This window comes from Hyaena hyaena, unplaced genomic scaffold (assembly GCF_003009895.1).
Source record: "Hyaena hyaena isolate Hyena2069 unplaced genomic scaffold, ASM300989v1 scaffold_365, whole genome shotgun sequence".
NCBI classification, from domain to species: Eukaryota; Metazoa; Chordata; class Mammalia; order Carnivora; family Hyaenidae; genus Hyaena; species Hyaena hyaena.
This window is the reverse complement of record NW_024080997.1, coordinates 207,596-232,515: the sequence shown is the minus strand read 5'-3', so window position 1 is coordinate 232,515 and position 24,920 is coordinate 207,596. Positions and strand designations below refer to the sequence as shown.

At 34.6% G+C, this 24,920-nt stretch overlaps 1 long non-coding RNA gene and 2 pseudogenes across 1 annotated transcript in view; 2 read left to right on the top strand and 1 right to left on the bottom strand.

The window, feature by feature from the left end:
• LOC120244009 overlaps positions 1-1,964 on the top strand; it is a 5,513-nt pseudogene extending 3,549 nt beyond the window's left edge.
• Positions 1-13,778, bottom strand: part of LOC120244011 — a 39,226-nt gene extending 25,448 nt beyond the window's left edge. Inside the window, exon 1 of the long non-coding RNA XR_005531442.1 lies at positions 13,707-13,778. This is a non-coding gene — a long non-coding RNA (uncharacterized LOC120244011). The remainder of the gene's footprint in view (positions 1-13,706) is intronic.
• LOC120244010 lies at positions 10,966-11,737 on the top strand (annotated as a pseudogene).
• Positions 13,779-24,920: the final 11,142 nt, after the last annotated feature.

Here is a 24,920-nt window from a genome sequence, read left to right as displayed (position 1 = left end):
AGCAACTATGTCTAAGGGACCTGCAGTTGGCATCGATCTTGGCACCACCTACTCCTGTGTGGGAGTTTTCCAGCACGGGAAGGTGGAAATAATTGCCAACGATCAGGGAAACCGGACCACCCCAAGTTATGTCGCCTTTACTGACACCGAACGATTGATCGGTGATGCTGCAAAGAATCAAGTTGCAATGAATCCCACCAACACAGTTTTCGATGCCAAACGCCTGATTGGACGCAGATTCGACGATGCTGTTGTCCAATCTGATATGAAGCATTGGCCTTTCATGGTGGTGAATGATGCTGGCAGGCCCAAGGTCCAAGTAGAATACAAGGGAGAGACCAAAAGTTTCTATCCAGAGGAGGTGTCTTCTATGGTCTTGACAAAGATGAAGGAAATTGCAGAGGCTTACCTTGGCAAGACTGTTACCAATGCTGTAGTCACAGTACCTGCCTATTTTAATGACTCTCAGCGTCAGGCTACCAAAGATGCTGGAACTATTGCTGGTCTTAATGTGCTTAGGATCATCAACGAGCCAACTGCTGCTGCTATCGCTTATGGCTTAGACAAAAAGGTTGGAGCTGAAAGGAATGTGCTGATTTTTGACTTGGGAGGTGGCACTTTTGATGTGTCAATCCTCACTATTGAAGATGGAATCTTTGAGGTCAAATCTACAGCTGGAGACACCCACTTAGGGGGAGAAGACTTTGACAACCGAATGGTAAACCATTTTATTGCAGAGTTCAAGCGCAAACATAAGAAGGACATCAGTGAGAACAAGAGGGCAGTCCGTCGCCTCCGTACTGCTTGTGAGCGTGCCAAGTGCACACTTTCTTCCAGAACCCAGGCCAGTATTGAGATTGATTCTCTATATGAAGGAATTGACTTCTATACCTCTATTACTCGTGCCTGGTTTGAAGAGTTGAATGCTGACCTGTTTCGTGGCACCCTGGACCCTGTAGAGAAAGTCCTTCAGGATGCCAAGCTAGACAAGTCTCAGATCCATGATATTGTCCTGGTGGGTGGTTCTACACATATCCCCAAGATCCAGAAACTTCTACAAGACTTTTTCAATGGGAAGGAACATCAATAAGAGCATCAACCCTGATGAGGCTGTTGCTTATGGTGCAGCTGTCCAGGCAGCCATCCTTTCTGGAGACAAATCTGAAAATGTTCAAGATTTGCTGCTGTTGGATGTCACTCCTCTTTCTCTTGGCATTGAGACTGCTGGTGGGGTCATGACCGTTCTCATCAAGCGCAATACTACCATTCCTACCAAACAGACCCAGACCTTCACTACTTACTCTGACAACCAGCCTGGTGTACTCATTCAGGTTTATGAAGGTGAGCGTGCCATGACCAAGGATAACAATCTACTGGGCAAGTTTGAACTCACAGGCATACCTCCTGCCCCCCGTGGCGTTCCTCAGATTGAAGTCACTTTTGATATTGATGCTAATGGCATTCTTAATGTCTCTGCTGTGGATAAGAGTACAGGGAAAGAAAACAAGATCACCATCACAAACGACAAAGGTCGTTTGAGCAAGGAAGACATTGAGCGCATGGTCCAGGAAGCTGAGAAGTACAAAGCTGAAGATGAGAAGCAGCGGGACAAGGTGTCCTCCAAGAATTCCCTGGAATCCTATGCATTCAATATGAAAGCAACTGTTGAAGATGAGAAACTTCAGGGCAAGATAAATGATGAGGACAAACAGAAGATTCTGGACAAGTGTAATGAAATCATCAACTGGCTGGATAAGAACCAGACTGCAGAAAAAGAAGAATTTGAACATCAGCAGAAGGAGCTGGAGAAGGTGTGCAACCCCATCATCATGAAGCTGTACCAGAGTGCAGGAGGCATGCCTGGAGGAATGCCCGGAGGCTTCCCTGGTGGCGGTGCTCCTCCCTCTGGTGGTGCCTCCTCCGAGCCCACCATTGAGGAGGTTGATTAAGCCAACCTGAGAATAGGTCTAGCATTGTTCCACGCAAAACATTTGAAGGACCCAAATTTGTAGCAAATTCCGTGGCAGTTTTAAAGGAGCTGCTATAGTTAATAAACTGGGCATTCTTGATACTTGAATATGGAATATGTGCACAGGGAAAGAAATACAACATTGCACTTTATAAGCACTGTATTGTGAAGTGGAAAATTCAATGTCTTAAATAAACTGTATTTAAAATTGGCAAAAAAAAAAAACATAGCATATCTTTAACCATTCAAATATATTATCCAGTAAATGTATATATTTAATGTGAAAATTATTTCCATTATTTTTAGTTTCCTCAGTTTATATTCTGCCTTTTTCTTTGAAGAACATGCAAGTCCCTTTTAGTATTAATCTGTTTAAAGGATTATCCTCCCACATGTTTACTAATAAAATCATCTGTAAGCTTCTTCCAGCTTCTCTCTCAACTAAAGCTGCATCTACACAATAAAACTGCCTACTGAGTTGGCCAATTGGAATAATTTGGTGTATGTCTTTAATAACTTAACCATTCAGTACAATTTATAGGTAGGTGCTTAAGCAGAAATATGAAACCTGTGGCTAAATATACAAAAAAAAAAAAGAGAGAGAGAATGGAGGCAACATGATTTTTACCCCAATTCTCCTGTTCTAAAAAAATATTGAGTTATTCAAATAGAAATGTCTTTTTTTTTTAATTTAAAAGAGACACCTAAAATTATGTTAGTATATCTTTAAGAAAATTCCACAACTATAAAGATATGGAATTAATGACTCCTAAAGGGAGCTGTTTTGGTTCACCATGCTTTTAAATCTAAAACATGATGAGTTAGCAGATGTTAAGACTATATATACAATGATCAAAGAAACAATATAACACAATGTCTTTCTAATACCTGCGGTGTGAAACACAAAACATAAAAATATCTGTATCATCCATTTTAAAAGTACTTCTTATTGAAAACAGAAAATCAAGTTTCTCCAGTTAAAACCTTGAACTTGAGATCAAACCAAATGTTTGAGAAATAAAATATGCTTTAATATTCTATTAGTTTTTTTAATTTTTAACGTTTATTCATTTTTGAGAGATTGTGAGATCATTACCTGAGCCGAAGTCAGACATTAACTGAGTCACCCAGGTGCCCCAATATTCTATTAGTTTTCTTCTTTTATTTATTTATTTATTTATTTCTAGGAGAGAGAGAGACAGCGTGAGCAGGGGAGGGTCAGAGAGAGAGGGAGTCACAGACTGAAACAGGCTCCAAGCTCTGAGCTGGCAGCCAGCACAGAGCCCGACGCGGGGCTCGAACCCACGAACCGCGAGATCATGACCCAAGTGAAAGTCAGACGCTCAACCGACTAAGCCACCTAGGTGCCCCTCTATTAGTTTTAAATCAAAGCAAGAGGTATATACCAGAAACAAGGAGAAAAAGAAACTTTGTACTTTTAGGATTAAATGAACATTTTCAAATTTTGCACTGAATTGAAACTTAGATATAAGATATTCAAAGGAGTTTAGATTTTTCATTTAAATTCATCATATCTGTTTGAATGCAGGCTCACTTCTTTGCATATCTTTTCTTTCTTCCCTGTGAATGAGTTGGTTGGAATGCTACATCCATTCTGATTAGCCAGCAGATAAGTAATATGAAAACCGATTTAAAGTCTCTACCACTAGAGATGTCAAAACAGATGTTACTTTCCTTCAGGATGACAGCACTGGGCCTGAGATGTCAAACATAATTAAAAATTTTATTTTCAAATGTACTCCACAGTTTATACATACTGAAAGTATGTCTTACCTTTCGAACTTACAGAGTGCTGTGCTCTGCAAAATGGGAGACACTTTATTTTAGTTTGGACTCCATTTGGGAATGAAATCATTTCATCAATCAGTACCCAGCAGTTTCCTTCAGGATTTGTCATGAAAAGGCTGGCATTCCATTAAAATGTGCTGACAACTTAAAGAGTGATTCTAGCAGGACTGATTTCTCTCACCTTCCTATCTATGACTATCAAGGTTTTCTCCCAGATTATCCAAATTAGAGAATAAATTAAGGTGTCTTTCTTTTTTATGATGATGTCACTAATTTCATCCTTTGAAAGAGTAGAGGGTCAGAAGTTGCATGTTACTTAGTCATATTTATTTATTATTTACAAAGTTTCTTACAAAGTCTTTCCCTTGGCATCAGAAATAAAAAGCCTGGGGGCAGGGAAATGAGTCCCTTTGCCTTTTTTATGATATGACTCAAAGCAGATTAAAAATGAGGTGCCTGGGTGGCTCAGCTGGTTAACTGTCCAACTTCGGCTCAGGTCATGATCTCGCAGTTTGTGAGTTTGAGCCCTGCGTCAGACTCTGCTGACAGCTCAGAGCCTGGAGCCTGCTTCAGATTCTGTGTCTCCCTCTCTCTCTCTGCCCCTCACCAGCTCATGCTCTGTCTCTCTCTCTCTCAATAAAAAATAAATGTTAAAACAACAAAAGTTGCTTTAAAATAACAAAAACAAACAAAAAACGTATTAAAAGTTCAGAACTCATCATATGCTTCACAGAATATCATCACATATTTGTGCCCATACAGGGAAAATAAAGAATTCCAATAGCATGGCTGCTCCAAAGAATGTCCTTTGCCTCCACATCCCTAACATGTTTTCTGAGAAGCCTTGACCTACCTACAACCATAGCCAAGTACCCTATATTCACCTTTGAAGTGTAATTGGTTATTCACATGTATATCTCCTCTACTACAGATTAAGTTTCCTGGGGGCAAAGAAAGTGTCATATTCATGTGTTTATCAACTACAGAGGATTCAAGATGCCACGTACATAGGTGGCTTTCAGCACATTTTTCTAAATCAATTTAGCTGGTGAGTGAGAAATGCAAACATGGAACATCTGCCTTCTAAAGACCAGAGCAATGCAACATAGTACATGAGTAGCAGATTGGGCACTCAGCTGCTTGATTTTGAATCTCAGCCCCACCACTTATAGGTAGGTGAGTTTGCGTAAGTTATAGTTTATCACTGAGCCTCTGTTTTTCCATATGTAGCATGGTTATTGTGAGGATTAAATGAGATGATACATGTATCATTAGAACAGTGCCTGGCAAATAGAGAAGTACTCAATAAATATGAACTACCACTATCACCATCCTTTGTGTCAGTAATGTGATAACTTTTTGAAAGACTGATCACTGTAATGTTAATGATTAGCAGTTAGTTACACCTGTGCCCCCTAGGTATATGCATAAATGTTTGTTAACTTCAAAAGATCTCCAGGTAGTGGAATCTGAAGCAGTGATTACTGAATTTAGGAATTAGAATTACTTGTTGAAAATCTGAGTGATACAGAAACTTTCATCATTCTAGATTACAGAGATTTGCTACTGTTTTAAAGGATTTCAGGGAAATTTTCTTCTAGTTGCTTCTCAAAAACTGACCTCAGAAATGTTCATTTGATACTAGCTCCTACCAAACTAGCTCCTTCCGATACCTTGTTACTAGCTCCTATCGATACTAGCTCCTTCTCTAGACATGCATAAGATGTTTCCTCTAAACCTAATTATTACCAGAGGATTTAAGGTGTTTCTTACTAGTAAACTAGATTCCAACTAGTTCTTTTCCTGATTTTACAGAAATTACCTCTTGGAGTCCACTGTTAAATATGTGTCCTGCAGGTTTCTGATGCTCCTTAGTCTATTAAGGGAGTTTCCTTCTATTCTTAAGTTACTAAGAATAGTAGTAGTAGGCTTTGAATTATTAGAAGTAGGCTTTGAATCTTATCAAGTGCTCTTTTAGATGGCTATCAAGTTAATCATGACTTCATTCTTATTAGAATTAATTGCAGTAGTATACTGCATTCATGGCATAAAGGGATCTTGGTACTGGTGTATATTCCAATATACTACTTGTTCTATTCGATAATGCCTAATTTTTTTCACATTGATATTCCCAAGTGAAATTAGAATTGGGCATAGTTTTCTTTTTTTGCATTCTCATAGTCAAATCTAAGTACCAATATTATGATGATTTTTAAAAACAGGTCAGGAGGTTTTCTCCTTCCACAATACGTGCAAAAGACTTATTATCAGAGTTATCTCTTCTTTGAAGATTTAAAACAAATCACCCATAAAATTATCTCAGGCTGTTATTTTAAAGTATAGTTTTAGAAAATGCCCCCAACTGTCTATGATTATTTATATATTTGCCACTTCAATCTGTTCTTGAACCAATCTTGGTATTTTTATTTTTCCTTATCTTTGTATATTTCATTAACATTTTCACAGTTATTATTATACAATTAAATATTTTAATTTATAAATCTTATCATTTCCTCTTTATCTATAGTTACTTTTCCTTCTAATTTTCTTCATATGTATATTTGTGGTGGGTTTTTTTGGTTATTATTTAACACTAATGTTAATTAATCTGGTGAATTGTACATTTGTCATATTCCATTTTTAAACCAGATCTGTACCTAGTGTATTAATATTATCAATATTACCTTTTTCTACCTAATAAAAAAATCTGCTTCTCTTTTAACTTAATATTTTATCCTACTTTCCTTAGTTTTAATTCATTGATTTTTGCATTTATCCTTGACTCTTACTGCTTTCCTTAGCTTTATTTTGTTCTGGGGGTACCTGGGTGGCTCAGTTGGTTAAGCATCCAACTTTGGATCAGATCATGAGCTCACAGTTTGTGAGTTCAAGGCCTGCATCAGGCTCTGTGCTAACAGCTCAGAGCCTGGAGCCTGCTTCAGATTCTATGTCTCCCTCTCTCTCTGTCCCTCCCCTGCTGATTCTCTCTCTCTCTTTCTCTCTGGCTCTCTCGATCAACAATAAATAAACATTTTTTAAAAAGTAAAAAAATGTATTTATTTTGTTTTTTTAACTTCTGAAATTGGATGTTTAATTCATGATTTTCACTCCTTTTCTTTATATTGAAGATGTCAAAAGTTATAAATATTCCCTCTAAGCATAGCTTTCTGGAAATCTTATATGTTATGATAAATAGTGCTCTTGTTCTCCTTAATTTCTAGATATTCATAATTTACATTTATTTCACTTATGAGTTGTTTTGGTGAAGTTTTTAAAATTTTATATTTATTTACTTTTCTAAATGTTTGAAATGTTTATTTTTCTCAATATTATTTACTTTTTTAATATTTTAAATTTTTTTCATTGTTTATTCCTTTTTTGGTCATGGATTTTTTTTTATTATGAACTTCTAATTTTTACTTCAGTGTGATCAAAAGACATCATTGCACTCCTTTCAATCTAATGTATTTATTATGGTTTTCTTTATGCTAATGTATGGTCATATTTGTAAATGTTTCATAGTCCCTAAAATAGTTGGCTTATTTTTCTTTAAGTTTATTTAGATTTTGAGAGAGCAGGGAGGGACAGAGAGGAAGAGAGAATCCCAGCTAGGCTCCATGGTCAACATGGAGCCAATGCAGGTCTCAGTCCCACGAATAGTGAGATCATGACTTGGGCTGAAATCAAGAATCAGATACAACTTACTGAGCCATCCATGTGCCCCAAAAATAGTTGGTTTCTGTTGAAAGGCACTAAATATGGGACATTCTATTAATTAATATATTTATAATAACTGTCCAAATCATTGTCTACTTTTTAAATCTTCTTGCTCTAAGGGCTTATATTACTGAAGTAATATAGCTCTCCACAAACAAGAATGCAATTATTATCATGATTTAAACAAAAGCTACATAAGATAAAGATACAGAGACTATATGCTAACAAGAATGGTGAGAAAAAAAGAAAACAAAAATAGACATTTTCTAATTCTCATCTTTTATGAGGGGGGGGATCAATATATGCCATTTCATTTCTCAAGCTGTAAAATAAGAATATTTAAATTAATGGAGATAATTACTAGTAGACTTAAAAATATGCTGCAGTATGTATTATCAAGTTACTGAGACATGATGAGGACTTGGGAGGGGGCATAAAGGAAAGAGAATTATATATCAGAAGAAAGGAAACAGGACACAGCAAGAAAACCAAAAATAGGATCATACATAAACACTGATACAAAAGAATTACATCCAAATATCTATCATAGAAATTAATATAAGAGAGATAAGAACCACTTTCTAAAAGAAATTGACTCCTAAATTGAAAGAGGTAAAAGAAATAAGTTCCAAACATAAACTGTAACTAAGATGATATAAAACAATGTAATCCATGTCTTTAGAATAAAAGGGTAAGCAAAAGAAAGTCAGAATTACACAAATAAAAACAAAACAAATACAGCAATACAAAAATTGGGGAAAATAAACATAATACACAGAACATTAAACAAAACAGAGTTATTCTTTTTTTGATGAAAATTTTCTTGTTCAGGTAAGTTACTTAAAGAGAATACATGGGTGATGTATTTTGGGATTCCTTGATATTTAAGTTTATTTTTAGGTTGCCCTTACATATAAATGAAAACATGGCTGATATGAAATATTGGGGTCACACAGCTTACCCATAGGACTCTATGTATTGCTTGGTTGACAACTGGTATCTAATGCTCCCAAGAACATACTATAGCCCCTGATTTATTTTTTTTCTAATACTTTTGACTGACATTTATCTTCTGCTTGGATACTGCATCTTTATGGCATAATTTTGTTGTTGATTTATATTATATGCCTGGAATACATTACTGCCATTAATTCTTAGAACAACTCTATAATATTTGAGGTTTACTGAAACTCATTCAAAGTGATCAACTCCAGTGTTAGTTATGGGAAGGCAGACTCTATAGTATTTTGATAGATAAGCCTTAACTGTTGTAACTATACAGCACTCTCTTTCAAGAAATGAAGCAAATTCCAAGAAATTTGTTAAAGCACTGCTGCTAATATAAAGATCTTCTTGATACTGCATTTTATCAAAGTTCATAATAACAAGCTTATATGAATATATCAAGATAAGACTTAGGACATATCATCTGAAAAGCGATTTCTCATCTACCAATTAATTCTTGTACAAAATTATAGTCACTCCTTTTAAATATGATGTATCCAAACATAACGAAAATTGCAGCATAACAAATATCCATGTAACCACAATCCAGGATTAACAATATGCTAAAAAATGTTACTATCTTTGCTTTAGGTCTTTTTAAAATTATTATTAAGAAACCAATCATTCCAGACTTTAAGTTCCCTTAATACATCTCCTAGGTCTCATTCTGCTACCTCTCTTCTCAGAGACAACCATCAACCAGCTCATCTGGGTTTCTGCTTTTTATTACATATGTTTATATGTATACTAAGTTTGTACTGTCTGATTTTTATTAATATATATTATATTTCATGCTATACTTTGTATGTACATTTTGTTTTTGAAATCTATCACTTTTGAAACATTTGAACATAGTAGAAAACATTAATCTCTCAGTACTTGAAAAGAATGTGGCTTCTCTAATTGTTACGGCCAGGAATTTTATGCATCAGGTCTCACACATATCTCATATCTATTAGATAAAACGTGGTAACTGAATTGTTCAAACCTGCATCCTTGAGAACATTTTGTCCATTTGATTTATTAGTTACTAAAAAAGGCATATGTATATCTCCTGCCATAACTATGGGTTAGTCAAATTCTCTTTATAACTGTCCATTTTTGCTTTAAATATTATTTCTACAAAATTTTTTCTTGTGATGAGAACTTTTAAGACATACTCTCTTAACAACTTTCAAATATGGAATACACTATTGTAAATTACAGTCTATATTACATCCCCAGGACTTATTTATATAATGACTAGAAATGTATACCTTTTGACCATCTTTACTCTTTATTTAATATTTAAATATTCTTTAAATATTTTAAGGCAATGATATATGTTTTAGTTTTATTGATTCTTGGTGGAATACTCCTTTTATCTCTATCTTGTATCCCTTTTCATTCTTATTAAATGCTTTACATGTTAAATATTATTTGTTTATTATCAATAAGCATTTACTTCACTAATATTTTCTGATACATTTTTTCCAAAAATCTATTTCACCTTTCTGGGTCATGATACAATGTTTTGTGTCTATTTATATATGAAATATGTCTACATAGTGTGTTTTAACTACTATGAGTCTGTTCTACATATATGAATTTACTATTTTTATTTTTAGAATGACCCAGATCGCTAGGTCACTTCCCAGTCTGTGAGTAGTTTTTCTAGCCTCTTTTTCAAGGACGAAACAACACTTGAATGGTTCTAAGCTTTACGCAGAAAGCTCCCTGCCAGGCACAGGCCTAGATTTGATCTCTGTTTGAGTCCAGGTCTTGGAATCTCAGCAACAGTAGCACATGTCCAGTTCTAAAACCATTCAGCTTCAGCTTCCCTCACTTACAAATATGGCTTTAGAATATTTCTTTATTTCTAGTTCTTAGGGCCTTTCCTGGTGCTTTCAAGAATTGACATGTATTTGTGAAAGTTTATTGTTAAATTTATCAACATGTATTTTAGATAGGAGTCTGATTTTCTACATCACTTTAGCATACTGCATGGACCAGAAATCTAATATACTATTCCTTGCCTTTGAAATTCAGTAACTTCCCTAAATCTTATCTTAATGTGGTTATCCTCTATTAGTTTTTCCTAAAACATAATTAGCCTTACTAGTTTGCTTTAATTTAGTAAATACTAAACTATGAATTTGAGTGTTGATTCTGTTACCACTAGCTCCATTCTCTACTTAAGCATTTCATGTGGTATATGCTGTATTTGTATTTGTTTGTTTATTGTTTTTAAATTTTCATATGTATCATCTTCTTACAGGTGACAATCACTTCTTTATGAATGGTAATTCTTTCCACCCTGTCCTCAGTAACCTTAAGTTGTGTTTCTGCTGTGTCAGTTTTACCTCTAAGACTGGAGTAAACAATTATCATCTAAATGTACTGAAGTATTCAATTGTTAAGAGGTCAGTTCACTCCAAATTTATCAGAAATCCCAGTCTGTCTCACAAATCCAGCATGCGCTGAAGATGGCCCCTGAGGTGGGAAGGTTTCTCCAGGCTTGAGTTATCCAACATGTGAGTGCTATTTCTGGGGAGCATCTATGCCTCTGCAGGCCTTAAAACTGCTGCTTTCCAAAGAACATGCTTGACAAATGTATTATGATTTGGTCCCAGTCAAGCAAAATACGCTCTTAGCACCAGTTCCTCACACTATGCTCTTACCATCACCTAGCAAAAACTCTATTTAAAGGGTATTGCAGTTGTAAACAGAGAGTTCAAAGACCTAAGCCTTGATTACTTTAAGGGGAAATATTGGTATTACTTTTCTATCCTTCAGATTTCACTTTTGTCTGTCCTATAGAAATTGATGCTTTTAGTAACAAAGCCAACAAATTTCATGATGTGAACTGTGGAGTTGTCGCAGTTTCAATAGATTCCCACTTCACCCATTTTGCCTAGATAAACATACAAAGAAAGAATGGCAGTTTGGGCCATATGAACATCATACCTTTGTCAGATTTGACTAAACAGATTTCCTGAGACTACAGTATACTGTTAGAAGGTCCCAGTGTTGCTCTAAGACATCTATCTCTTCGTAACTGACCCCAGTAGAGTTGACAAGTATTTGAGTGTCAATGATCTCTCAGTAGGCCAAAATGTAGAAGAGACCCTCCACTTGGTAAAGGCATTTCAGTTTGTGGAAACCCAAGTCTGACCCACAAACTGGACACTGGATTCTCCTACAATCAAGCCAAATCCAACTGCATCCAAAGAATACTTTGAAAAGGTAAATCAGTAATCATCCCATGTGTACCTGTAGCTTCTCACATCCGAAAAGAACCACAATTGGAACTCATTATTAGCATCTGAGAGATGATTATAGACGACCAAAAGCCAATTATGCTTGTAATTATAAATAATATTCAAAATGTTTTGTTTTTGTAACATTGGCTAAGGATTTTAAATGTACTCACACAGATCAAGAGTCCTTTATTAGTACCCTCTGAAGAGTTAGCTAGTTTATAGAATGCTGGTGAACCTACTTCTTGGATTGGTTTTTAATGGGAAGAGGAAACACTCTTCTTTATTAGCCTGACTTAAGCCTTTATGTACACCAAAGTAGTACAACAAGCACTGAAAGCTTCTGATCAAGGGTCCTGAAATCTTCTTGAATTTTTTTGTACTAAACTGAATTTTCTTTTAAGGTAACAAAGATTATAATTTTAATGTGTTAAAAACAACAGTCTAATTTAACTCTTACAATGGATGTATATGTACTTGAAACAAATGTGAATCATGTTTTGTTTTGTTTTGTTTTCAAAAAAACATGCTGGTAAAGTGACTTATGTGATCATGCATGTTTCTCATCCCTGAAATTAATATAGTTAATTTACTTATTTGTTAGTTGACTTAGGGTTCACATGCAATTCTAGATATTGATTGGATGTAATCATAAAGAATACTTATTGAATACAAGAATTGCATTTTGAAATCACTATAATTATTTTCTTTCTTGAAGTGCTCAATGTAAAGTACATAATAAACATATTTTAAAAGAAAAAAGATTCAATGAAAATCCAATAAAATTCCTAGGATACTTTTTTATGGAACTTGAAAAGTGATTCTGAAAATCACATGGTAATATAAGGGACTCTAGAGAGTCTAAGAAAATTTTGAAGAAGAACAAAGTTGGAAGATTTACAGCATCACATTTAAGATTTACTGCAAAGCTAGAAAATAAGACAGTTTGGTAAGGATCCAAAAGAAAGTAAACATAGCATGAAAAAAGAGAGTCCATAAAAATACTATTTATATATATATAGTATTGATCATATATATATATATATGATCAATTATTTTTGACCAATATAATTCAATGGTTGAGGGGGTAGCTTTTTCAATAAATTATTCTGAAACACCTACATATATGAGAGAACCTTTATACTTAAATAATGTTATATATAAAAACTAATTGTGAAGCAATGGTATACACTGCTTTAACACACAAGCTAAAGCCTTTACGAGAATAATGTTAATAATGTTATATATAATAATAATGTTAATATATAAAATAATGTTAAATATTATTTAACTTAATAATGTTATATATAAAATAATGTTTATATTAAATAATGTTATATGTAAAAATAATGTTATCTCTAAAGTTATATATCAAATAATGTTATATATAAAAACTAATTTGTGAAGCAATGGTATACACTGCTTTAACACACAAGCTAAAGACTTTACGAGAATATTTTCAAGAACTTGTAATAGGTTATGATTCATTGAACAGGATACAAAAAGCATTAAACGTAAAAGAAAAAGTTATATTGGACTTTGTTAAAATGAATATCATCTTCCCACACACAAAAAAATACCATTAAGAACCACAGACTGAGAGACTCTTGAATGCCGAGAACAAACTGAGGGCTGATGGGGGGGAGGATAGGAGAAAGGGGGTGATGGGCATGGAGGGGGCACTTATTGGGATGAGCACTGGGTGTTATATGGAAACCAACTTGACAATAAACTATTAAAAAATGAAAATAAAACAAAACAAAAAGAACCACAGACTGAGAGAAAAATAGTGTCTATATATAGATCCAACAAAGAATTCATATTTACAATATATAAAGAACTATTGTACATCATTTAAAAAAGACACCTGATTTTGAAATGAGCAAATGAACTGTATAGACACTACACAAAGGAAGATATATAACTGGCCAGTAAACAATAAAAAGGTGCTTAAGATCATTACTCACACTTCCTGTGAGGTCTGTGAGGCATATCTCATTGCTGTCACAGTCCAACTTTTATGCTACGTCCACAGGCCTCTCTTCCTAAGGAGAAACGCAAAAGAGGAAGATCAGTCACATGAACCACAGCCCCATCACACAGTTGATCGTAGGACCATATTGTCACACATATTCTCCCTTCTCCAGTATCCATTCTAAATTCCCCTCACCCTCAGCTAACACCTCAGGTAGGCCCAAGTGGTGGTATGATCCAAACATTCAAAAGATACCATTATCTTGAATTTATTCCTATAAAAAAAAGACAAGCCACAAAGTGGGAAATGATACTCCTAACATAAGAAACTGATAAAAGGCTTGTATCCAGAATATATTAAGAAATTCTAAAAACTAGTAAGAAAAAGACAGACAATTCTAATAATAAAATGGGTAAAAGACTTTAACCAAATACATTGTTTTTAAAAAGATATCCCAAGGGCCAATAAACATATGAAAAAGATCAAATTCTTTAGTCATTAGAGAACTGAAATCAAATCTACTGTGAGATACTACTACCTACATACCAGAATGACTAAAGTGAAAATAAGAGACATTGCCAAGGATTAATAAGGATATGGAGCAACCAGAACTCCCCTACATTGCTGGTGGAAGTAAAAACTGATATAGCCACTTTGGTAAACTCTATCCAATATCTACTAATACCCAACTAGCAAGTGTACTTCCAGATATATATTGAACAGAAATGCATACATGTGTTTCCTAAAACATATCATAGTGGAAATACTCAAAATAGCCAAAACCTGGAAATAATACAAATGTTGGACAAACAGCAATGTTTTCACATGTGCTATCTCAGTTATCTATTGCTGCATAACAAATTAAACTAAAACTTAATGACTTAAAACTACAAGTTATTATTTTCAGAAACTATGTAGGTTGGCTGGGCATTTCTTCTACCAATCAGTATGGAGTCACTCATGTGGTTATAGTCATCTGATGTTTTCCCTGGATATGCAGGTGCAAGATGGTCTCTGGAACATGGTACTGGCTATCACTGGGCTAACTACTATTCTTCTCTCATCCTGCAGAGACTTTCTTCTTTAGTAGGCTACATTAGGCTTCTTCACAGCATGATAATAAAAGGACATAAGAAGGCAAGAGAGGAAACTGCAAGCACTCTTAGGGATAAGCTCTAGAAGTTGTATAATATCATTTTCACCAAAATCTATGTCAAAGCATTTATAAAGCCAGCCCAGATTCAAGACAGTAAAAAAACAGCTTCCATCTTTTGACAGAAAAATCCAACAGCACATTACAGAGGCCATATACACAGAAAAGCATGATTTACTAGAAGCTATCATTACAGCAATCTACCATAACCAATATATAACAATGACAATGAATGAATTACTGCCATAGGCAACAACAGGATTGAACCTTATGAGTAAAAGAAGCAAGCAACAAGAGGATATATGCATCATATTCTATTTATATAAAATACAAAACTCTGCAAAACCAATATATGGTGTTAGAAGTCAGAAGAGAGTCTAAGGAAAACATTTGTGTCACCACAAATGTTTTGTCTTGACCATGCAGTGGTTACATGAAAATTTTCACTTTGTGCTCATTTATAGATTATTTTGTTCTTTTGCTTTATCCAATTTTCTACATGTTTTTATACTCCAAAAGAATTTTTTTAACCAGAATAAAAATGAAGACAAAAGAGCTAAAATACAATGCAAGTGAATTTTCCTCTATTCAGTTCAGTTACCTGGGTGGTGTTTCATTCCTTTTCTGGAATATCTGCTGACGTTACACATGCTACTGCTAAAAGAATAAGGAAGATTCCAAGTCTTTGGCAGCTGGTGCTGGGGAACTCTATCTCTATTTTCTTTCTGTCTTATTTTCTTTAAATTCCTATATCAGTTCACAGGTCACCACTTTTGTTTGATGTGGAATTATTTTCCTCTGCTCAGATTCCTCTGTTTACTGCTGCTAGTCCTAATAATTGGCTAAGACAATTATTCCTAGGAGATTACTTGTGTCTTTCTGTTTCATCTACTGCAAGGTTGGGTAGTTTCCCAGTCCCAGTCTTTAGTCCTGCTTATCTAAAGAAGTAAGGAACATTTTTCATATTCTTCCTGGTAAGCCAGATTCCTTATGTTCTCTTAAGTGGGAAATATGAATGAGATTTTTTTAGATCTTCCTCCACTTACCTTGCTGTCATACAGGGCAATTCTCAGAAATGCAAATCCTTGCATTTTTTTCCCCAACTAATTCAAACCATTTGGTATATAGGTTATATTATATAGGAGTTAACAATGTAGATGCTAGAAATAAAATGTCCAACTTCATATCCTGACCTTGAGTGAGGGCAGATTATTTCCCTTACTAGGACTCAACTTCCACATTTGTAAAATGGGAGATGACAAGAAGTCCTACCTCTTAGGGTTGTAATGAGGTTTAAATAAATTAATCCATATAAATTAAAAATGTGCTTAGCCCTTTAAGTACTCAATAAATAGTCTCATTATTATTAAGCATAGTTACTAACATTTAGGGCAGAATGTTGACACATTTCCATGATTATTAATACTGAAGATTTTATAGCCTTTGATATATTGATTATCTTTTAACCATTCCTATCAGTTTTGTAACCCTGAATGTATACCATCATTGGGGGAGGTAAGGACATCTGTTGCCCGACATTCTTAAAATGAAATACCAGCTTTTAATAAAAAGATTTAATGGTTACAGTTAGCATTGTAGTTATGATGAAATATTACACAGCCATAAAAAAGATGAGACTGTGCCATCTGAGACAACATGGATGAACCTACTGGATATGATGCTAAGTGGAGTAAGTCAGACTGAGAAAGACAAATACCATATGATTCCACTCATAAATGGAATTGTAAAAAATGAATGAACAAAAACCAGAATCCTAAGTATAAATATAGAGAACAAATTGATGGTTATCAGACAGGAAAGAGGGTAGAGGATTGCGCAAAATGGGTGAAGGGGAGTAGGAGATACAGGTCTCCACTTTTGGAATGAGTATGTCATGGGAATAAAAAGAAAAGCGTAGGGAATACAATCAATGATACTATAATAATGACATAATGGGACAGATGATAGACCTACTTGTGACAAACATAGCATAATGTATAAACTTGTCAAATCACTGAGTTGTACACCTGAAGCTAAAATAACATTGTCAACTATACTCAAGGGGAAAAAAAAAAAAAAAGCAAAAAACAAAAAACCAGCACTATAGGGTAGTATGGGGATACGAAAAGAAAAGAATTGGAGGCATATGTAAATGATAAAAATGTGTTTGCATTTTTCCATATTCACTCCATTTTTTATCTAACCATCTATATTTAAAATCTAAAACTTCTCCAGAGATAGCTCTTTGCTCCCAGCCCTTCTAGGTACAGTTTTGCTAGTTATTGTACAGGCTAAATACAGGAGTGGAGAGAGAGGCACAATATCATCTAACAGGAGTCAGCCCTGAAATCATCCATCTAAACCTACTCTCTCTCGCACGCGCACCTTAAGTAACTGCACATATCTTCGATTGCTAACTTTACATTTCTTGAAATGGGGGTACAGGAATAAGAGGTTTCCAGGAAAGATATCAATATAAATATGAGTTAAAAGATTAAACTGGATCCCTATTCCATGGGCTTCTCTAAAGCTCTTCCCTTCTCTCTCCTCTGTTACTATTCCAACTCCAACTAAACCACTCTAGATATGGTTCAAAAAACTGAAAATTCCTCTGATGACAGGAATTCAGCATTGGGCATTTATTTTTCATTTGATTGAGTTTATTAAGCTATTATTCAAAAAGGTAACCTGGTGTACAAGACATTTTGTGACATGTTAAGAATAAGAAGAAGCATTACACAGCTCAGGTAAGACTTAAAGAAACTGCATTCCATAATTCTGATTAAATACAATCATGGATTATGATTCATCAGGCAAGGCAGAAAGGTTAATTACATAGACTATGTAATCAGCATATAGCTGCATGTTTTTCAATTCAGATTTTACCTGTTGTATGTAATTTATAAGAAAAAAATATTGACTTATAAGAGTGGGTTGAATTTGTCACTTTGGTCTCCTATACTCTTGTTAAATACAGCTCCTCTCCTCAAAAATAATCTCAGTTTGTCCTGGCTTGACAGATTATAATGAATATACTCTTTCCTGTGCTGCTTGAGAATTCCCCATTTGGGGGAAAACAAATGCATATGGCAGTGAATGCTAACCTTAGATACAAACTAGAACCACTTGAGAAGCTTTTAAAAAATCTCATTGATTAGGCCATGCACCACATAGTCAAATCAAAATTCCTAAAACTAAAGCCACAGTATGAATTATTTTTTAAAGGTCCCTCAGGTGATTCAAAGGGCAGCCAAGGTTAAGAACCACAGAGGTGGAGCTTCCACCTCCACTCCCATCCTTGGCAATGTTCATACAAGTTATTGATATTGATCAGATACTAGTCAGTCACCTCAGTTGACTAAAATGGTCATGCAGACATAATTTTTTAATTCTTAAAAATACTTTTTTAGGGGCATCTGGGTGGCTCAGTCAGTTAAGCACCCTGCAGCTCAGGTCATGATCTCGCTGTTCCCAAATTCGAGTCTCACATCGGGCTCTGTGCTGACAGCTCAGAGTGTAGAGCCTGTTTCAGATTCTGGGCCTCCCTCTCTCTGTGCCCCTCTCCTCCTAGCACTCTGCTTTTTTGCTCTCAAAAATAAATAAACATTAAAAAAATTAATACTTTGTTAAATGTCTGCACAAGAGGTATTTGTTCAAATCTGCTCTAAGTAATTTGAAGAAAAAATTATATATTTGTACATATACAAATTTATAATATATAGATTATATATATAATTCAATTCAAATATACAGGTATTATTTAAAAGTTAAATTCATTACAGTAAACATGATAAGAGACCATAATTTGTTAATACAACTTCCAGGAAAACAGAACTCTTGAGTGTTTCAATTAAATTTATCCTTTACCATATAGACTCAATCCCTTTTATGCATATTTAATATTTTTTAATAAGAACATACACCTTGGATAAAGGATTTTAAAACTGAAAGGAATATATATACTAACACTGAAATACACACAGTAAACCTCTTTTATAAAACCCACCTTAGAGAACCGAATCAGTATGCAGAGAACAGATTTCCTTTAAATATCGCTGTTTGATTCAGGACATCTCTAAAACCCTTGGATCTATTTGTTAAAAAATATATATATATATCAGGGTGCCTGGGTGGCTCAGTTGGCTAAGTGACCAACTTCAGCTCAGGGCATGATCTCACAGTCTGTGAGTTCGAGCCCCACGTCAGGCTCTGTGCTGACAGCTCAGAGACTAGAGCCTGTTTCTGATTCTACGTCTCCCTCTTTCTCTGCCCCTCCCCTATTTACGCTCTGCCTCTCTCTCTCTCAAAATTAAATAAATACTAAAAAAATTTTTAAATGTGAAGTGTGTGTTTCCACATAGCTGTCCACTAATGTGCATTTTTTTGTCAAGGGACTCATGGCTTTGATGAGGTGCCTAAAAGTAGTAAGAGGAATCTATTCTGTTAAGGGTAGAATGTCATTCTGTAATTGCAGGTGTTACACATTATAGGATGGCATTTGACACACAGCATATCTCTATCTCTGTGAAGACAGTTAAGAACAGTGGACTAGATCTGGATTCTGACAACTTTGAGTTTCAGCTCTGCAACGTAACTGCTGAGTAAATGCAGCTTTCCAAGGTTCAGGTTTCTGGTTTATAAAGTGATGATAATAATCTGTCCCACCTATATAATAGAATTGTTAAAATGTTTAAAATCAAACAATTATTTGTAGATTCTAAACATCAAATCAAAGACAAGAAAAGATTTAGAATAAAAAAGCAAGCTCTGCTTTAAGTAGACTGCTAGCTTCCAGGCCAACCTTCACCAATTCCTATTTAAGTAAAAAGAAAAGATGCTGAAATAATTGCTTATGCATGATTTAAGTGAGTTTGGGGGAATAAAACTGACAAATGTTTGAGACTTTCATGACAGGGAATGACATATAGATTTCTGTGCTTAAGGTTATCCCTCTCTCTTTAAAAGAACAACTTCAGTTGAGTGAGATCTTGGTACAGTGATGATTAACAGGGAGTAACAGGAAACAAACCAAGAAGCAGGGAGAGACCAACACAAATCTTCTTGGTGACATTTCCAAAAGAATCATGGACCAAAAGAAAAAGAAACGTAGTCACTCAGAGCATCTATTTGGATACACTCATTTTAAGTGTATATGTGGAGTAGTGGTGAAGTTTATACTCTCTTATCAGGAAATACAGAGGGAGCAAGAAACCTCTGCTACATCTAATATCATCACTGAAAAAAACAACAATAATGTATTCTGCTCTATTTTTCTTACACTTCATATTATGGGTGCATATTTGTATGAAAAAATTCTAAATAAATTCAGTTGTTTATATACTTCTTCTATTTAGAGTTTAACCAATTAAATAATTAATGTATTTTCATATACAATGAAGCTTGTATCCCTGTGCATGTTATATCTGCCTGATATGCCTTTCTTAAAAGGATATTTCTAAAATATCTCTTTCCCACTTCTCCCTCCCTTGCTTTCTCCCCCTTCCTTCAGCCCCCACCCCCACCACCACACTTGAATAAAGTATTAAAAGTCTCAGAGATTGATTTTACATTTCCTAGATTAGAGAAGGATTTGTTAATTGCCATACTTTAGACAGCATCTTGTTCTACCATTGCATAAAAGCTACAAGGTTGAATGAGGCTTACCCCTCACTCCTTATTTTTAAAATTGATTTGTGCTTTTCTTTCAGGAAGAGATTTTATTTAACATGATTATTATCAATGTTATAAGTACTTTTTTCCCTAATGCTTGATGACAAGAGATTTCCTGTTTGTAGAAACTTCTATAAGGTTTTTATCAAAAGACTGTAATACCCATGTATACAACAATCAAAAATGTTTTCAAGGACAAATGAATATGACTTGAAATCTTACCATTATCTTTAATTACATTTTCTCCTTCTTCCAAACTCTAATTTTTCAACAAGCATTTAGTTTCCTTCTTGATCTCTCACTTGCCTCATCTCTGTATGCACACATACCACAATGTTCCACGCTTCTGTGTCCTACACTTACACTGCATCTTCCATGATGGACATCTCCCCTTTGCCTAGGAAACACTGTCATGATTAAAGCAAGTTACAGCATTATGTCTTTTATAAAGGTTTCCTGAATTACCATCTTCACTCTCAAGTAAAATTAATGACTCCTTCATCTATGCTTCTTTGTAACTGCCTAATCAGTCAGTCTTCTTCCCATGTATGGACAAAAACCTCATGAATTCCATAAAATTCCTGGTAACCAGACATGTGCCAACCAACAATTTGATACTTCATAAAAATCATATTATTTAATATTTATTTTTAAATAACAGGAAGAAATTAATTTTCATTAAAAAACTGTGTGTACTTTTACGTTCAAAATAAAGATTTATGTCATATGCACATAAAATTTTAACTTATGCGTAATTGGATTTTTTTTTTGCCTTCTCATCACTTATAATTGAATAACAGTAGGCAACATGCTCACTAAGGAAAAAAGTTACATATAGGTATAACAAAAAGTCTTCTCTAAAATATCTTATTAAAGTTTTTGTTCTGTCTTTCACTCTGTTTCATCAAAATACTTTCTGATGAGTCTATGCTTTTAATAGTTGTATGCCCAGATAACAACACCAAAGAATATAAATAATTATCAATAGGATAAATAGTAATAATTTTACATAGTTAAAAAACTATATGTGGCATTATTGTCAAGATTCTTGATGGCCATTTAGATATTCAAAATAAAATATATTTCATATTTTATATATTGTTAACTGTTTAGGTTTTTATTAAAGAAGTTTTTAGCATAAAATTCAAATTGTATGAGTATGGAAATAAAGTTATTCTAAGATAGTTAGACCTTGAACATTGCCTTTGAGAGATCACTTTTTCTAACTGAATTTAACCTGAAGTGTTAATAATCAACCTAATACAAATCTAACTGTAATCATAAAGCTCCTTCTATTCTGATAGGTTTCTCACTTCACACTCCCTTGATGACCTTGGCCTGCTCCATCTCTAACATAAATCTTGCACTTAAATACCTTGTGACGAGGTGATGAAGCTAAATGACACACTGGAACAGGGGAGGGGGAGGGTTCAGCAAACTTCTGTATCTTCCTAGTTCTTGCCTCCTTTTGTTTAATCATTTAATAATCAGGTTTTAGCCAGGCAGTACATTTCTTAGACTGGTATTTTCAAAATCACTCTTATTGCTTTATTTTTCCCAATTTAAACAAAATGAATGTAAAGTTTAATAATGTTAAATATTTAGTATCCACAGTTCTTCAAAATAGGGATATCTCTCTCCACCTGTAAGTCCATCATTTTGATAGTTAACAGTTAAAAGTCCTTAGTGGCAAGCCTGGCCTCACATTTGGCACAGATCCTGAAAATCCCAGAAGAACTGATGCAATGGAAAACTACCTAAAGTTCAAAAGTACAAGTCATAGAATTCTCAAATGTGCCTTAAAGCTTATCTAGTACAATTCTGTAGGATATTTCGAGGGCATGTGGTAGGCAGTGTATGTGTTGTTATCAGACTTTGACAGGGAAAAGAAGGGAGTAGTTGGAATATACAGTTTTGGAAAAGTAGATTCCAAAATTACAAAGCATTTTTAGTCACATAGCATTTTTTTGTCACATAGCATTTCTTAAGATACCAAAATAACATCAGAGTAAGACATAAAATGTCTGTTTATTTTTAGAGTTTTTTAAATTGGTTTTAAAGTTCAGTTATTTCAGTGATCTGGTTTAGACTCAATAATTTTCATAGATCAGGAGATTAGGCTAAGATCCTGACCCTCCTGATATAAGAGTCACATACCGAACAGCTGAGCACCTAGGCACCAAGAATTACTGAGAGATTTCTGAGGAATGAATATGCCTCTTTACCTCTCAAAAATTCTGATGAATAGTTAAAACAGATAAGATTTTACAGATTATACATTGTGGCTCCAGAGCACATAGATTGTTGGTATACTTAGAAAACTAGAAGCACGGCCAAGATTAGAACCCACATATCATACTTTCTGCTATAACATACTTTTCCAATATAAGAGTTAAAAGCATGTACTGCTTCAGCATTTATACTAGAGGAAGACAATAATTCTTTGAGGTAAAAATAATTTATTTTTTCCTATTTTACAGATAACAAAATGTAATCTCAATGGATGAATGAATAAATGAAATATGGTATATACATACAAAAGAACATTATTCAGCCTTAAAAAGGAAAGAATCCTGTCACATGCTACCACATGGTAAACCTTGAGAACATTATGTTAAGTGAAATAAGCCAGTCAATAAAAGCCAAATACTGAATGATTCCAATTACATGAAGTGTCCAAAATAGCCAAATTCATACAAACAGGAAGTAGAATGGTGACTATGAGGGGCTCAGGAGATGGAGAAACGAGGAATCCATTTAACAATACTAAACTGTACACTTAAAAATGGTTAAGGCAGTAAGTTTTATGTTTTTTAATCACATGAAAATAAATGCAATCTCAATGATATATAAAACTGGTTAGTAACTGGAAGTTGACTTGGATTATGGTTGAAAATCTCATATATTTTACCCTGGATTCCCCTGTGCCAACTATTAACCCCAATAATCTCTGTGTGGCTGACTATATTGTCTACATGACTATAAACCTATGGCAACTATGCATCAACAGTCTTGTGCAGGACAATCAGAGATGAGGACAGGCCCTTGTAGGACAAAACCTGAGGAAGCAAAACCCCCATCTTGCTATACTTGGAACCCAACATTCCAAGGGAAAACATTAAAACTATCTTTCGTTAACACTGAAAACAAGTAATCCGTATAGTGCGATCACAAAAATAGGTCATTGGTTCACTGACTTGACCATTTTATTCCCTTTTATAATGGTTACTTTCTGTCATGGAAAAATAGCCATTGAAAGGTAATGCTTGGTAGGTACATAGCCATCTCCAGGAAATGAGGCCTGAGGACATGCTTTACTTGTGTGGTGAGAAAAAGTTAATTTTAACAGCCCTCCACTCAAATCAACATTTTATCTGTTGGCATGTTTACAAGGAAAGTTGGAAATCAAGTAAAGGATAATTGCCCATTCTAAACAGGATGTGGCAAATTTCATCTATGATCCTTTATTTTCAGGTTTCAGCTAGGCTTCCAAAATGAGCTAAATGAGGAAGGATTCTGATGGAGGAATGATGTTAAGACCTTAGTCTGTGTTCCTCCCAGATGCTAGATTAATTGCCATAATATAAACACGCAGTACAATGTGTTCTCCACTGATTTCATCCACTTATCTAGGGCCTGTCTCTGATGATTTCCACTAATAGCCAAACAGTGCCCTGAATAACTCACTGAATTGTACAAGATTGATCCAAATTTGAATAAAGTTTGTATCTGGTAAAGTTAAAAAACTATGAGGATTATTCCAATAAATGCTGATAATTTTCTCCATTAGATAGATAGTAGAAAATGCCATTGTTTAATCTTTTTTGAGTGCTTACAGCATCAGTTATCTCACAAGGATTTGTCTTTGGGGTCCATAGTTTTTCTAATAAGGGAGTATGCATACGTTTCATGAGGAAACAAAGTAGCACTACATTGTGTGTTGGGGGGCGTGGTGGGGAGGTTCTTTTAAAGAATTTCTGTTCTGACATCCAACTTTCCTTGGAAATTTTGCCTCAGTTCATGAGGTTAGGCTAAAGGGAAACTTGTGTGGCATGCCTAAGCTACATCCAAAATCAGCCTTCTTTTCCAATATTGACCTTTTATCTTAGGATCAAGACAGGGAGCTAAAGTTCTTTTTAAAACTGAATCTCTTCCTTTGAGAAACTTGATTACTCAAATAAATATAACAATGCTAGATCCACCCTGCCTGGTCCCTAGGTACAAACAAAAGACTTCTTTCTGAAAGCCTTCTACATAGGGATGCAGGACCTAACTCTGGAAGCACTGGGACGCTGATGACTTTTTAAGTCAAAGGAATCTAACAGCAAAAATCAGAATGGATCATAAAGGAAAAATACTGGAGGCAGGGAGGCAACTTAGTAG